Source organism: Saimiri boliviensis, chromosome 11 (assembly GCF_048565385.1).
Source record: "Saimiri boliviensis isolate mSaiBol1 chromosome 11, mSaiBol1.pri, whole genome shotgun sequence".
Classification (NCBI taxonomy): Eukaryota; Metazoa; Chordata; class Mammalia; order Primates; family Cebidae; genus Saimiri; species Saimiri boliviensis.
Window position 1 is genome coordinate 65,586,009 of NC_133459.1, and position 17,591 is coordinate 65,603,599.

The window sequence follows — 17,591 nt, forward strand, 5'->3', positions numbered from 1 at the left end:
ACAGATATCTAAATGTGGAATTGCTGGGTCAGGAGAAAGAATAAAGTCATTTACATTTTGCAGCCAGGTGAGGTGGTGTTCTCCCGTGGTCCCAGCTATGTGAGAGGCTGAAGTGGGAGGATTGCATGAGCCCAGGAGTCCAAGACCAGGTTGGGCAACATACCAAGACCCTGTCTCAAAAAAAAAAAAAAAAAAAAAAGATTTCAATAAATATTCCCAATTATTTGTCTAAAAAGGCTTTGCCAATATTATCAGTATGTAAAATGTTTGCCAACCTGATGGGTATCTTGTTTGCATTGTTTTTTTCATGAGGTTGAATATTTTATTTGTTTGTTGCTCTTCTGTATTTCTTATTTTTTGGTTCACCTTTGTTATATTCTTTGGTCATTTTTCTACCGAGTTGTTGGTTATAGTCTTAGTCATTTCCAGGAGTGCTTTATATAAATCTTTTCTGTTACATGTTCTAAATACGCTTTTCCAGTCTGTATGTTATTTTTTTATCCTCATGTTTTCTTTTGCCAAACCAAAGTTTTAAAGTTGTATGTAGTTGATCTGTTGCCATTTTTCTTTTTTCTTTTTTTTCACTATGAAGGAAATTCTTCTTTTTATTTGATTTATGTATTTATCCAGACTGGGTATCATATTTAGTGTCAAAAGACAAAATTACAACAAATTTAGTTTAAAGATCTTAATTGGGGCTGGGCACAGTGGTTCACACCTGTAATCCCAGCACTTTGGGAGGCGGAGGCAGGTGGACCACCTGAGGTTGAGAGTTCAAGACCAGCCTGGCCAACATGCTGATACCCATCTCTACTAAAAATATAAAAATTAGTCAACCATGGTGGCACACACTTGTAATCCTAGCTACTCAGGAGGCTGAGGCAGGAGAATCGCTTGAATCTGGGAGGCAGAGGTTTCTGTGAGCCAAGATGGTGCCATTGCACTTCAGCTTGGGCGACAGAGTGAGACTCCACCTCAAAAAATATATATATCTTAATTGAGGCCAGACATGGTGGTTTATGCCTCTAATTCCAAAACTTTGGGAGGCTGAAGTGGGAGGATTGCTTGAGCTTGGGAGTTCAAGACCAGCCTGGGCAATATAGTGACACCCCATCTCTAATTAAAAAAATAATTAAAAAAATTTTTTTAAAAAATTGGCTTTTATTTGCGATTCTAAAATTGGACAACGCCTCATACTATAAAACGGAATGAGTGTTGTGATGAGCTGAGCAGAGGAAGTTGATGTTATAAACAGAAGTTCCTTTTCTTGTAAAGGTTAAAGCAGAAGGAATTTTCTTATCGTGCTGGCAAAATCTGGCCTGTTTAGGGATTTGGCTGTTATCTCTGAGTCTTGATTTGTTGAAAGGTTAGATAAAGATCCTAGTTTCAGCTGGTTGGTGTGAAACTTCAGCATGCCTTACTCCACTTTGGTTTTGTCTGTTGGGCCTAGTGCAGGGACTCAGTCCAAACCAATGATCTATTATACATCCTATTTAACATTAGCAAATATATATTTATGCTAGAATATGTAGTGATATCATATAGTCTGAACGTTGTCCCCACCAAATCTCATGTTGAATTGTAATCCCCAGTATTGGAGGTGGGACTAGGTGTGAGGTGAGTGGATCACGGGCAGATCTCTCAGGAATGACTTAGCACCATCTCCTTGGTAGTGAGTTCCCAAGAGAGCTGGTTGTTTGAAAGTGTGTGGCCCCTTTCCCTTCTCTCTCTCTTGCTTCTGCTCTCCCTGCATGAGATGCCTGCTCCTGCTTCATCTTCCACCATGATTGTAAGCAGCCCAAAGCTTCACCAGAAGCAAAGCAGCTACCAGTGCCATGCTTCATGTACAGCCTGCGGAACTGTGAGCCAGTTAAACCTCCTTTCTTTGTAAATTACCCAGCCTCAGATATTTCTTTCTTTTTTCTTTTTAAAAACATTTGTTTTTTCAATTTCATGGAAAAGAGGTTTTTCATTTTTCCAAAAATTGTACCAAGGTAAAGCAAAGTTCCAGTTGATGCAGTGCGATCTATAGGCATTAGCAGTACTGACCTCATTGTGCACTCATTACACAGTAGTGTGACCCCAAGGAAAGCATGGTTGGGTAGTTCTTTATAGCAATGCAAGAACAGCCTAACACATGGTGGTATTAAGCAATGAGCATTAGAACAGCAGCCATTAGAAGAAACAGATCAGATCAGAATCTACCTTTCTGGCTGGATGCAGTAGCTCACATCTGTAATCCCAGCCCTTTGGGAGGCTGAGGCAGGCGGATCACCTGAGGTAAGAAGTTCGAGAGCAGTCTGGCCAACATGGTAAAACCCTGTCTCTACTAAAAGTACAAAAAATTAGCTGGGCATGGTGGTGCATGCCTGTAATCCCAGCTACTCAGGAGGCTGAGGCAGGAGAATCGCTTGAACCTGGGAGGTGGTTGTTGCAGTGAGCCAAGATCGCACCATTGCACTCCAGCCTGGGTGACAAAGCAAAACTCCATCTCAAAAAAATGAATGAATAAATAAAAAGAATCCACCTTTCTCAGATCCTGGCTCTGTGGTTTCCAGCAAACCCTGAACCAAGAGGATTCAGTTTCTTTTTCCTTAAAAAAGATCCTATTAATATCTTCCTCTGGCCATTTGTTGAGAAGATTAAATAACATTTGGAAACACTGGCAGGCTGGTCACGGTGGCTCACACCTGTAATCCCAGTACTGTGGGAAGCTGAGGCCAGCAGATCACTTGAGCCCAGTATTTTGAGACCAGCCTGGGCAACATGACAAAACTCAATTTTTACAAAAAGTTAGCCGGCTGTGGTGGTATATACCTATACTTCCAGCTACTCAGGAGGCTGAGGTGGGAGGACTGCTTCAGTTTGGAAGGCAGCGCTTTCAGTGGGCTGAGATTGGGCCACTGCACTCCAGCCTGGGCAACAGAGCAAGACACTATGTCAAAAAAAGAGTAAGAATAAGAAGAAGAAAGAGGAAGAAATAAGAAGGAAGAAGAAGAGGAGGCAGAGGAGGAGGAGGAGGGGAGGAAGAAAAGGGGGGGAGGGAGAGGAGGGGGAGGAGGGGAAGAGGAGCAGGGAGGAGGAGGAGGAGGAGCAGCAGGGGAAGGAGCAGGAGGAGGGGAAGAGAAGGAGGGGGAGGAGGAGGAGGCAAAAATACTAGGTACCTGAGAGGAGAGGCAGAAAGTGTCAGTGGACTAAGTGGAGTGACAAAGAGGTGAAGAAACAGGACTAGAAAACTCTAAGAGCATGCACACTTAAGTAGTGCAGTACTGTTCCTGTCCAGCTATTAAATAGCACAACTCTAAATTCCTGTCATGTTCCTGATCTTTTGTTTTAGTGTTCAGGATCTCATAGTAAATATGCAAAATTTGATAATCGTTTGATATTGGTTGCTGCAATACTTCTTGCAAATCTCTTCTTATCTAGAATTAATTTTTTTTTTTTTTTTTTGAGACGGAGTTTCGCTCTTGTTACCCAGGCTGGAGTGCAATGGCGCGATCTCGGCTCACCGCAACCTCCGCCTCCTGGGTTCAGGCAATTCTCCTGCCTCAGCCTCCTGAGTAGCTGGGATTACAGGCACGCACCACCATGCCCAGCTAATTTTTTGTATTTTTAGTAGAGATGAGGGTTCACCATGTTGACCAGGATGGTCTTGATCTCTTGACCTTGTGATCCACCCGCCTCAGCCTCCCAAAGTGCTGGGATGACAGGCGTGAGCCACTGCACCCAGCTAGAATTAAAATGTATATATATTTTTAGATGGGGTTTCGCCATGTTACCCAGGTTGGTCTCAAACTCTTAGACTCAAGACATCCACTTCGGTCTCCCAAAGTGCTGAGATTACAGGCATGAGCCGCTGCATCCAGTCTTATCTACATTTAAACAAAGTTTAGCATTTATTTTACTTTGCAGTTCCATACAGAAGATTTATTTTAACTTAGTTGCTAAAATTGGAAATCACTTGTATCTCACTAAATGAAGAAATTAGGATTTTAAGAAACTGCCAGCTGCCAAGTATTTGAATATTCATTCTTTTTTTAGTATTCATTGCACATCCCATTCAATGTGTTACTTTGGAGATTCCATTTGATTGAATAGAGGCAGCCTATGCAGAACCCTGTGAAGAACAGGAGGGCAGCTGCTGAAGCCCAGAGCAATGCAGAAATGCAGAAAAACAATTCTAATGCAAGCAAAACAAAGAACAAAAAAACTGAAGCACTTTGCAAACACAATAAATGATATTAGCAGATTCAACCTATATTCATCACTTTCATGAAATTATCATTTTTGAGGCACTTACTAAAACTCTTACATTGTCTTTTCCATCTTGTTGCTTTTGTTTTACGGAGAAATAGAAATCTTCAATTAGAAAACAAATCCGAAAAGCATGTAGAACTTCAAATGTAACTGATATTGCAAATAGGTAGATTAAACTTTATTTTTTTCCTTTTAAAAGCTTGGATTAAGTTCAACCAATCAGAATTTTTTTGGTTAGCTTTTTGCTTGTTTGTTTTAGAGACAGGGTCTTGCTCTGTTACCCAGGCTGGAGTGCAGTGGTGCAATCATGGCTCATTGCATCCTTGAATTCTTGGGCTCAGTGATCTTGCCTCAGCCTCCTGAATAACTAGGACTACAGGTGCACCCATCATGCCTGGCTAACTTTTTGGTTTTATGTAGAGATGTTATCTCACTATCTTGTCCAGGCTGGTCTTGACCTTCTAGCCTCAAGCAATCCTCCTGCCTTGGCCTCCCAAAATGCTGGGATTACAGGTGTCAGGTACCATGCTTAACCACAGTCTGAGCTTTTGAATTTCATATTGACTACATGCCAAGTATGTGATGTTGGGCGGTGACTGGAGCTTCATGTTCTCTCCTTGTCCTACTTTCTGGGACAGGGATACTGATCTTGGTGTACCTGGCTTGAGAAAATTTGACTGAGTTGATTCTCTTCTCCCTGAAACACTTCTTTCTCCGAGGACACCACACACCTATGATCCCGTACTCTGACTGCTCATTCTCAGTCTACTTCTCTGGTTTCTCCTAGTCTCTTTGCCACCTAAATGTTGCAGGCCACACATTGAAGGTCTTGGTTTCTCCCTTGGTGATCTTGTTCATTCTTGTGACTTTAAACATGACCTACATGTTATAAGAATAGGCTAACCCAACATCGACCTTGAACTCGAGACTCGACTCCAGATCCAGCTGTCTACTTAGCATCTTAATTTATCTATCATCAAGGTACTTAAGACTCAAGACTTCTCTTCTCACAGGTGTCCCCATCTCAGTAAATAGTGTTGCCATTTTTCTAGTTGCCAAAAAAATCTTGGTGCCATCCTTGGCTTTTTTCTTTCATTCCTCCCATGTACTTCATCAGGAAAACCTATCCATCCTACCTTCAATATATTCAGAAATTGAATCACTTCTTACCATATCAACTCAACTGCCTAGCTCAAACTACAGTCATCTCTTGCCTGAGTTATTACAAAAGCCTCCCAAAGATCTGTCTTCGCTAGAGTAGCCAGATGATCCTGCTACAACTATACTTGTCGGCGCTAAACCTGCCAGTGGCTTCCCATCCCACACACGACAGGAGTCTGAGTCACTATAATGACCTAGGAGGCCCCACCTGGTTTACCTCTTTCTGTCCTAGTATCCTCCCCTGTAACCACTCAGCTCCAGACGCTGGCAATCTTGTAAGCACCCCAGGGTCTTTGCTCCTGCTGTTCCCTTCTAAATTGTTCACTAGCACGCTACCTCTCAGAATTCCTGTTGCCTCCTATTCAGCCTTCCCCAGCCATTCCACGGAAATGACAAACCTCCTCCACCCCAATGCATCCTAGTCTTCTCTGTTTCACCTTTCTTCACTGCACACACCACCATCTAAAATTGAACATACCATACATTTTACTCATTAATCTTATTCATTGTCTGTCAGTCACTACAATATAAGATCCAGGACGACAGGAATTGTGTCTACTCTGTTCCCTGTAAAGCTTTAATGCTTTGAACAGTGCTTGGCACATAGTAGGTGCTCAATAAATATTTGTTGACTGACTGACTGAATGAATAATAGATAATGGTCCAATCTATTCCATCTGCTTCTCATGAGACAGAAAACAATGTTTCATGAAGGCAAAGAGCTTTCAGACGTCAATGTGTTTTCTGAGGCTCTTCCTCAACACTCCATTATTTTATCACCACCATTATGTTTTTCCCCGAACTGTCACTCTATAATTGGCGAGAAAACAATGACATAATGTAAAATTATGTGTTTCTCTTTTCATCTATGCAGCTTTGCTTTGTTTTCTAGGACCACTCCAACAGACATTGGAGTCATTGAAATGACAGTCATTTTCAACAATTTTTATTTGCTTTTGACTGAAACCCTTTTTTCAAATAGATTCATGTGGTAGATAGAGTTAATAACATTAACTCTGAACCATTATCAGTGAGCAAACACTATCCTTCATTTCTCTGGGGGGAAATCAGTTTAGCCACCACACTAATTAGATAGCTCTCTGGCTGATGATGGGGCAGACAAAAGGTGTAGCACAGGTGTCCCCAAACTTTTTACACCGGGGGCCAGTTCACTGTCCCTCAGACCGTTGGAGGGCCGCCACATACTGTGCTCCTCTCACTGACCACCAATGAAACCAATGAAAGAGGTGCCCCTTCCTGAAGTGCGGCGGGGGTGGAGGGGCCAGATAAATGGCCTCAGGGGGCTGCATGCGGCCCGTGGGCCGTAGTTTGGGGACGCCTGGTGTAGCATGTTAAAGAAAATGAGCAAACAGGTGCAATCAACTTACAGAACATAAATTAATTATTTTTTTATTTTTTATTTTTTATTTTTTTTTGAGATAGGGACTCACTCTGCTGTCCGGGCTGGAGTGCAGTGGCACGATCTCGGCTCACTGCAGCCTTGACTTCCTCCACTTTCCAAGCTCAGGTAATCCTCCTGCCTCAGAATCTCATGAGCAGCTGGGACTACAGGCACACACCACCATGCCTGGCTAATTTTTTGTAGAGATGGGGTTTCAACATGTCCAGACTCATCTTGAACTCCAGGGCTCAAATGATCAGCCCACCTTGGCCCATAAAGTGCTAGGATTACAGGCATGAGCCACCATGCCCAGCCAAATGTCTTAACAGAAATAATAGTAATAATAATAATAAACTGTTGATAGGAAGTTTGGTGTAATGTGTCACTTCAATTATAAATCACAGATGATTTTACTTGATACAGTCAACTAGAGATAATCCACAGAGGGTAGTTTTATTTATTATTGTTTTAAATGCTATCAAATTTTGTTTTGATCTAGCCTGTCAATTTTCTGAATGAAGCTGTAGTTGGCATTTGATTGGTTTGGGTATGTTCCCACACAAATCTCACCTTGAATTCTCACATGTTGTGGGAGGACCCCAGCAGGAGGTAATTGAATCATGGGGGCAGGTCTTTCCCATGGGGTTCTTGTAATAATAAGTCTCACAGGATCTGATGGTTTTAAAAATGGGAGTTTCCCTGCACAAGCTCTGTCTCTTTCCCTAGTGCCATCCACGTAAAATGTGACTCGCTCCTCCTTGCCGCCCACCATGATTGTGAGGTTGCCCCAGCCATGTGGAACTATAACTCCATTAAACCTTTCTTTTGTAAATTGCTCAGTCTTGGGTATGTCTTTATGAGCAGCATGAAAATGGACTAATACAGCATTTACCACCGTGTCTGGCTGATAGTAACTGTGGCAGAGCCTGCTAATTGTCTGTTCAACATCCATTCTCAAATTCTTACTTCCTAGTAGCACCCCTATGTCATTGATGACGGCAATTCACCCAGTAAAAAGATACATTTTTAGCCTCCCTTGCAGCCAGGTGTGGTCATGTGACTAAATTCTGTCCAATGAAATAAACAGAGAAACTGTTAGAGGGATCTCCAAGCTGTCTTATTAAAGACTTGGTTCAGACACATGGGGAATCTTTTCCTCCCCCTTCCTCCTTCCTGCTGACTGGGAAGTGAGCATGACATCTGGGCTCCAGCCCCTATCTGAGATCAGAAGGTGGCCTGGAAGACAGAAGTTATGCAGTGAGTATGGTGAGCAGAAAACAGAAGAGCCCACATCTCTGATGATTTTGAGGAGCTGCCTTGGATCACTTTCCTCAACTTCTTTTATGTGAGACTGATGTTCTAATATCACTGTTCTTGCAGGTTTTGTTATTTGTATTTGAATTTATTCTAATGGATATAATAGGTAAACAGAAATTATTTTTTCAGAGAATGAATGGAGTACATGCCTATGGTGGTTATAGTAGTCTGCTCAGGCTGCCATAATAAAATGCCACAGACTGGGTGGCTTAAACAATATAAATTAATTTTCTCACAGTTTTGGAGGCTAGGAGTCTAAGATTAAGGTGCTGGCAGGGTTGGTGTCTGGTGAGGCCTCTCTTTCTGACTTGTAGTTGATCATCTTCTTGCCATGGATTCACATAGCCTTACTTTAGGCTCATGCAGACAGGAGAGAGAAATATTTCTGCTGTCTCATTCTCTTTGTATAAGGACATTGATCCTACCAAGTTAGGTCCCCACCCTTATAAGCTCACTCCATCTTAGTTACCTCTCTCAAGGCCCTATCACCAATACAGTCACACTGGGACTTAAGGCTTCAACATACAGATTTTGGGGAAGACAGTCTGTCCATAACAGTGGTCATCTGTTGTCTCACCAGTTCCCTTCTTCTAGGACCTGCTCTTTTCCTCCTGTCCACATGTTCCTTCAGTATCACTCTGATTAGCTAACAGCAGTTGATTGGTGTGAAGTATACACCTGATCCAAGCTGGACCAATCAAAGCTTTTCACTAGGAATTTTGCAATTAGGCCTGAAAAAGAGACAGACTCCCTCCGGTGACAGAATGTTAGGTGGCAAGTTCAGAAGCTGTCAGTCTTGATTTTCTCCATATGGCTAGAATAAAAGGAAGATGGCCCATAGACACAGAATAAGATGAATAATAAACAGATCCACAGAAAAGGGCAGAGGAGAGATGAAATAAGAACCCTAAATGCATCAGAATCCCCTGCTTTAATTGTTAATAAAGTTCAATCACATTCATGACTTATGGTCCATGAGAAACTTCATAATACAGCCTTCTTTCTTCCTTAGCTACTTAGAGTTGGGCTTCTATTATTTACAATTGAGAGCCATAACTGATACAACTCTCCAAAATTAAAAAAAGAAAAAAAGCCCTGCATTTTTAGGCTCTTAGAACTTACATTATTTTCTTTTAATAATGATTAGCAATAACTAATAGTGTTTGTTTCATCTTGTATGCTAAGTTATCTGAAATTGAATAGATACTACAGTGCAAATCAATATTTCATGTTATTTTCAGTAAATTGTTACTGGAGTCAAACCTCATGCTATCCTGACAGTTCCTCCCTACATCAGCCTCTTTGCAACTGCAGATGGAAGAACTGGCAATAAATGCAATTCAGCTCTTGAAGAAAACACAATAAATATTAGAAACCTGTGAGAAACCACTGGATGGTCTCTCAACTTACTGTGTGTCCTATTTGGAAGTATAGAATAGAACTAAAATTCTAATACTTTTACTTGCATAAATGTTCATAATTGTCATCTCTCCATCTCAGCAATTATTCCTGGATAAATATACTGCAAATCGTCTTAGAAAAGAAAATCCCCTCTGAATTATATGACTGAGTTTCAGAATGTGAGTAAAGTACAGCTAACCAAAATGTTCAAGCAAACTGATGCAAATTTCCTTTTCTATGACTGTGTAAGCAAAAATCTTTTGCACGATACGAAGTTTGATGTGGTGTAGCATGTAAAAGAGAAAGCACCTTTAACTGTGTCTGCGTGGAAACCAGGTAACCTTGTCATAAACGGGGAAGAAATGACTTAAGTGTCAGCCTTCACATCTCCTGCTGTGAACAGTCTTAAGGGTTATTAGGTGTCATAACCGCTAACACACAAACCCGACAGAAACTAAATCTCAGTACACAAATGGAAGAAAACATATCTGCTATGAATTTATATTGGCCTCTTCCCACACATTATTTAATTTTACAAACAACCTGTGAGGTAGGTATTATCACCATTTTATACTGAGGAAATGGAGTCAGAGAGATGCTTTTTCTTGCCCAGCACAACTTAGGTTGTAAGTGGTGGAGTTGGTTTTGAATGTATTCACCTCACTCGCACCCCATGGATCTGTGCTGTACTATGAATTCCTCGAGGGATGGGGACTGCTATTAAAGTTGTTTCTTTAAATTTCATGCAAGACTGGAGGCTTCTTCTTGGTAGTAAGTAACAATGTGTTCAATGCCAAGAATATAGCAGTTGTACCCAAGAGTATAGTGAGGTCAGCAGGTGTGTGCAATAGAGGAATTACAAAAGACACATCTGTGGAACATGCTCAGATTCAGCAGTAATAAATTATTTAAAAACTAGACTTCAGAAAATGATAAGAGCTATTTATGACAAACCCATAGCCAATATCATAATGAATGGGCAAAAGCTGGAAGCATTCCCTTTGGAAATTGGCACAAGATAAAGATGCCCTCTCTCACCACTCCTATTCAACATAGTATTAGAAGTTCTAGCCAGGGCAATCAGACAAGAAAAATAATAAAGATATTCAAATAAAAACAGAGGAAGTCAAATGGTCTCTGTTTGCAGATGACATGATTGTATATTTAGAAAACCCCATTGTCTAAGTCCAAACACTCCTCACACTGATAAGCAACTTCAGCAAACTCTCAGGTTACAAGATTAATGTGTAAACATCACAAGCATTTAAACACCAACAATAGACAAGCAGAGCCAAATCGTGAGTAAACTCCCATTCACAATTGCTACAAAGACAATAAAACACCTGGGGATACAGCTAACAAGGGATATGAAGGACCTCTTCAAGAACTATAAACCACTGCTCAAGGAAATAAGAGAGCACACAAACAAATGGAAAAACATTTCATGCTCCTGGATAGGAAGAATCAATATCATGAAAATGGCCATACTGCCCCAAGTAATTTATAGACCCAATGCTATTTCCATCAAGCTACCAGTGACTTTCTTCACAGAATTAGAAAAAGCTACTTTAAATTTCATGTGTAACCAAAAAGTCCATATAACCAAGACAATCCTAAGCAAAAAGAACAAAGCTGGAGGCATCACGCTACTGAATTCAAACTATACTACAAGGCTACAGTAATTAAAACACCATGGTACTGCTACCAGACATATAGACCAATGGAACAGAAAAGAGACCTCAGAAATAATACCACACATCTACAACCATCTGATCTGGGACAAATGTGACAAAAACAAGCAATGGGGAAAGGATTCCCTATTTAATAAATGTTTCTGGGAAAACTGGCTAGTCGTATGCAGAAAACTGAAACTTGACCCCTTCCTTACACCTTATACAAAAATTAAGATGGACTAAAGACTTAAAATTTAAAACCCCAAATCATAAAAACCCTAGAAGAAAACCTAGGCAATACCATTCAGGACATAGGCATGTGCAAAGACTTCATGACTAAAACACCAAAGCAATGGCAACAAAAGCCAAAATTGACAAATAGAATCTAGTCAAACTAAAGAGCTTCTGCACAGCAAAAGAAACAATCATCAGAGTGAACAGGCAACCTACAGAACGGGAGAAAATTTTTGCAAGCTTCCCATCTAACAAAGATCTAATACCCAGAACCTACAAGGAATTTAAACAAGCTTACGAGAAAAAAACAATCCAGTCAAAAAGTGGGCAAAGGATATGAACAGACATTTCTCAAAAGAAGACATTTATGGAGCCAACAAACATGAAAAACAGCCACCATCACTAGTCATTAGAGAAATGCAAATGAAAACCATAATGAGATACCATCTCATGCCGGTTAGAATGGTAATTATCAAAAAGTCGGGAAACAACAGATGCTGGCAAGGCTGTGGAGAAATAGGAATGCTTTTACACCATTGGTGAGAGGGTATATTAGTTCAACCATTGTAGAAGACAGTGTGGTGATTCCTCAAGGATCTACAACTAGAAATACCATTTGACCCAGCAATTTCATTACTGGGTATATACCCAAATGATTATAAGTCATTCTAGTATAAAGACACATGCACACATATGTTTATTGCAGCCCTATTTACAATAGCAAAGGCTTGGAACCAACCCAAATACCCATCAGTGATAGACTAGATAAAGAAAAGGTGGCACGTATACACCATGGTATACTCTGGAGCCATTAAAAAGAATGAGTTCATTTCCTTTGCAGGGACATTGATGAAGCTGGAAGCCGTCATTCTCATCAAACTAACACAAGAACAGAAAACCAAATACCACATGTTCTCACAAATAAGTGGGAGTTGAACAATGAGAACGCATAGACACAGGGAGGGGAACATCACACACTGGGGCCTGTCAGGGGGTCAGGGGCAAGGAGAGGGAGAGCACAGATTGTGACAGGTGCAGCAAATCACCATGGCACATGTATACCTACGTAACGAACCTGCACATTCTGCACATGTATTCCAGAACTTAAAGTAAAATTAAGGGGGGGGGGGGGCGGAAACAACAACTAGGCAAAAGCCTAGAGGAAAGCATGAGTAGTCACCACCACCAGTGCAGCAGTACCGGAGCTGAGAGGAAATCCTGGCCACTGCCCCTGCCTTCAGCCACTTCTGTCTTTGGACTTGTTCCAGCCATCTCTTAAAGCGTGGTGGGTTAGACTGGACATGGTGGTTCACGCCTGTAATCCCAGTACTTTGGGAGGCCAAGGCAGGTGGATCACCTGAGGTCAGGAGTTCGAGACCAGCCTGGCCAATGTACTGAAACTCCATCTCTACTAAAAATATCAAAATTAGCCAGGCATAGTGGCCCATGCCTATAATCCCTGCTGCTCAGGGGGTTGAGATGCGAGAATGTCTTGAACCCTGGAGGTAGAGGTTGCAGTGAGTTGAGATGGTGTCACTGCACTCCAGCCTAGGTGACAGAATGAGACTCTATCTGCAACAAACAAACAAAATCATGGTGGATTACTAAAGTTCCAGGTGTGCAGTGACAGGCCTCTCCCAAAGATATTAAAAAGGTATACCAGAATCCGGCTCTCAAGTGGCACCCAGATGAAAATCCAGAGAATAAACAAGAAGCAGAGAGAAAATTCAAACAAGTAGTTGAAGGGTGTGAGGTGTTGTCAGATGCTAAAAAAATGGGACATCTATGACAAATATGGCAAAGAAGGATTAAATGGTGGAGGAGGAGGTGGAAGTCATTTTGACAGTCTGTCTGAGTTTGGCTTCACATTCTGTAACCCAGATGATGTCTTCAGGGAATTTTTTGGTGGACAGGACCCATTTTCATTTGACTACATCGAAGACTCTTTTGAGGACTTGTTTCAGAATCGAAGGGGTCCCCGTGGAAGCAGAAGCCAAGGGTCAGGGTAGCTTTTCTCCACATTCGGTGGATTTCCATCTTTTGGAAGTGGATTTTCTTCTTTTGATACAGGGTTTATCAATACTTCATTTGGGTCACTAGGTCATGGGGGCCTCACTTCATTTTCTTCCACATCATTTGGTGGTAGTGTGATGGGCAACTTCAAACTGATGTCAGCTTCTACTAAAATGGTTAATGGGAGAAAAATCACTACAAAGGAATTGTCAAGAAATGATCAAGAAAGAAAAGTTGAAGAAGACCAGTTAATGCCTTTAACAATACAAGGTAAAGAGCAGCTGCTGCACTTGGATAACAAGTAATTCAAGGCACGCACTTAACAGAAATGTTAAACTATAACAAGCACTATTTGAGGATTAACAGGAATTTTTTTTTTTAAGATTTCAAGGGAATTCAACTTTCAGTATAATGTACCTGAAATGTTTATAAACAGCTCACTCAAACCTCTATTTGTCATAGACTTTTGAATTTATTGTTGGGACCTATAATAGGACCATTTATTTTTTGTCTTTAAAATTATTGTAGGCTGGGTGCGATGGCTCACACTTGTAATCCCACCACTTTGGGAGGTTAAGGTGGGTGAATCAAGTGAGGTCAGGAGTTCAAGACCAGCCTGACCAATGTGGCAAAACCCCATATCTACTAAAAATACAAAAAAATTAGCCAAGCTTGGTGGCAGGCACCTGTAGTTCCAGCTACTTGGGAGGCTGAGGCAGAAGAATTGCCTGCACCCAGCAGGCAGAGGTTGTAGTGAGCCAAGATGGCACCATTGCGCTCCAGCCTGGGCAACAGAGTAAGACTTTGTCTCAAAAAAATTTAAAAATTATTGTAAATATCTTTTTGCACAGATATTATAAATATCTTTTTTTATTAAATGTACTCCAAGGTGAGTCTTGACTCTAGTATAGGACAAGATTGTGCACTAACACCAGCAAGGATCTGCTTTTCCATTTTGTCTGAAATGTGAGCCATGTCGTGTAAGCCTGCTTTGAGGTTAACATTGCCAGGATGAATTTTCTACAGAACCAAATGCATTTTTTTTTCAGTATTTAGTAGTAAAAGATATTAATGCATTAATGGTAATACATTTCTGGTTTAATCAAATTAAGGATGTTTTCTAATTGTGCCTGAATGCTGGCAGTTCAGTAAGTTTTGACAATTGTTTAAATATGTGATGTTAAGCTTAGGTTTAAAAGAGTAAAGCTGGTAAACTGGGTCTTTGTCATTTGCTTTTTTAAAAAAATATATAAGTGCTAATGTGTTTGGTGCAAATAACTAAGTAAATAAAAACTGAGTTTGACCGCTGAATGCAATGTGTAATCCAGGACTGACTCCTAGGCTGAGGATGAATGTGATGGGAGATTCTCTCTCAGGAATACTATTGAGCCATTCAACAAAATTTTAATATGGACTATAGATTATAAAAAGAAATTCTGTATCAATGTTAAATTTTCTGCATTTGCTATCTCTGCTGTGGATATTTTGAAGCATATTTTTAATAATATGAAAACACACTGAGGTATTACAGCAAAAGGGCCATAAAAAATTCAAGGAACCTCTTTTGGATGGTTTAGGGGGAAAAATTATATCTCATTGTGGTGGCTTATGCCTGTAATCCCAGCACTTTGGGAGGCCAAGATGGGAGGATCGCTTGAGGACAGGAGTTCGAGACCATAGCAAGACCTTGTCACTATTTAAAAGAAAAGAAAATGTGGAAAAACGTTTTTTTAAAAAAATAGGTAATCTGGTAAAACGTATAGGAGAATTCTTTGTATGTATTGTTTTCACAGTTTTTCTGGACGTTTAAATTATTACAAAAGACAAGGTTCTTTAGAAAGACCACTAGGCTTAGACTCAGGAGTTCTGGTTTCAGGTTCGGATTTCCCATTATCCGAGTGACATTTGTCATTTCACATTAACTTCTCTGGACCATGCCCATCTTCTGTAAAATACAGAAGTTATTTAAGTGTGGATTGGCATTCCATTATAGAAACAAATAGCTCACTCATTCCCCTACACCAGGCGTCCCCAAACTTTTTTTTTTTTTTTTTTTTTGAGACGGAGTTTCGCTCTTGTTACCCAGGCTGGAGTGCAATGGCGCGATCTCGGCTCACCGCAACCTCCGCCTCCTGGGCTCAGGCAATTCTCCTGCCTCAGCCTCCTGAGTAGCTGGGATTACAGGCACGCGCCACTATGCCCAGCTAATTTTTTGTATTTTTAGTAGAGACGGGGTTTCACCATGTTGACCAGGATGGTCTCGATCTCTTGACCTCGTGATCCACCCACCTCGGCCTCCCAAAGTGCTGGGATTACAGGCTTGAGCCACCACGCCCGGCCTTCCAAACTTTTTACACTGGGGGCCCGTTCACTGTCCCTCAGACGTTGGAGGGCCGCCACATACTGTGCTCCTCTCACTGACCACCAATGAAAGAGGTGCCCCTTCCTGAAGTGCGGCGGGGGGCCGGATAAATGGCCTCAGGGGGCCGCATGCAGGCCACGGGCTGCAGTTTGGGGACGCCTGCCCTACACTGAGTGGTTTCTACTTCTTCCCGGTTATGAACAGTGCTGCAGTGAATGGCTGTATTCATGGTTCCCTGTGCTCATGTGCAGGTGTGTCCTAGGGCACAGCATGTTGATCCATGTGGATAAACTGAAAAACCTAACATCAAGTGAAAACAAGTACACTGAAAATACATTTAACATGATTCCATTTATGTAAATTTTCAGACACTAGCATACATCGTGAAAGTACAAAAGCAGACATCAGATTGATATATTCTAGCGTCACCATAGAGCTTACCTTTGGGCAGAAAGGGAGGAAGAAGGCAGGAGTAGAGTGGGCTGTAGTTACATCTATGTTTTATCTCCTTGAGAGAGTGAGGGTTTCATCTGCAGTAAGGGTGGGTTCGGCTAACGATTCTGTCTGTCTTCCAGCTCTAATGATTTATAATCAAGTTAGATTTGTAATCTTAAAATTCTTTTTTTTTTTTTTAACAACTGGTAATCAATTTATTAAAATAGGCCGGGCGCGGTGGCTCAAGCCTGTAATCCCAGCACTTTGGGAGGCCGAGGCGGGTGGATCACGAGGTCGAGAGATCGAGACCAACCTGGTCAACATGGTGAAACCCCGTCTCTACTAAAAAAAAAAAAATACAAAAAATTAGCTGGGCATGGTGGTGCACGCCTATAATCCCAGCTACTCAGGAGGCTGAGGCAGGAGAATTGCCTGAACCCAGGAGGCGGAGGTTGCGGTGAGCTGAGATCGCGCCATTGCACTCCAGCCTGGGTAACAAGAGCGAAACTCCGTCTCAAAAAAAAAAAAAAAAAAAAAAAAAATTATTAAAATAACGGACTTAAGCATCTGCAGTGGTGACTTCCACCTCAACTCCTGGCTCAATACTGATGGAAGTAATCTGCTTAACAATCTCAGAAGGACTGTGGAGGTCAATGAGTCGCTTGTGGATTCTCATCTGGAAACAATACCATGTTTTAGAACCTTCACCATAAGGTGTTTTTCTTGTAGTGATTCTCAAAGTCTTCGTAGGCATTCGCACTGGTCCTTTCACTTTCAGATTCTTTTCCTTTGCCCCTCTGATCAAGTCAGCACACACCTCCAGCTACTTTACGTTGCGGCTGGTTAGAGTGATTCGAATCCGGTGAATTGCCACCTCTCGCTCCACGGGTGTTTTCCGGTATCCTTAAAAGCCATGGCTGCTGCGCGGCTTCCTGACCGACTTGTTTTTCAGAAAGAGCGAACAGCGGTGAGTCAGGAGCAGGAGCTTGCGGACTAAAGATCCGCAGCAGCTACGACCGCGTCTTCCTCCAATTCTTTATCCCCTTTACCCTGCTTGTGAGTGTGTATAGATTTAACAGAATTCAACACGCATGTACTGAGAAAATTATCTGCCCAGGGCATTGAGCTACCTTCAGTGTAGTCAGAGAGAAATAAAACATGGTTTGGAATGCTTTAAAGGAAAGAGGACTCTGATGTGGTATTAAAGAAAAGCTTGGTTAATCATTTCCTTGAGATAATGGCACAAAAGCTACAATCAAAGGAGGAAATGGACATGGGAGGGAGGGAGGACTGTGTTAGAGCTATGCTTTTAGGCACGTATTCCTTATGCAAACAT

General features: G+C 41.5%; 1 non-coding gene and 2 pseudogenes across 1 annotated transcript; 1 reads left to right on the top strand and 2 right to left on the bottom strand.

Annotated features, from left to right (window-relative positions):
* The first annotated feature begins 1,783 nt into the window (after nucleotides 1-1,783).
* LOC101053676 (dnaJ homolog subfamily B member 6-like) lies at nucleotides 1,784-13,799 on the top strand (annotated as a pseudogene).
* Nucleotides 1,974-2,098, bottom strand: LOC120366244 (U4atac minor spliceosomal RNA). Its single transcript, XR_005580978.1, has one exon. It is a non-coding gene; the product is annotated as a U4atac minor spliceosomal RNA (small nuclear RNA).
* A 3,000-nt stretch (nucleotides 13,800-16,799) lies between the features above and the next one.
* LOC120366042 (small ribosomal subunit protein uS10-like) lies at nucleotides 16,800-17,185 on the bottom strand (annotated as a pseudogene).
* Between the last annotated feature and the right edge of the window lie 406 nt (nucleotides 17,186-17,591).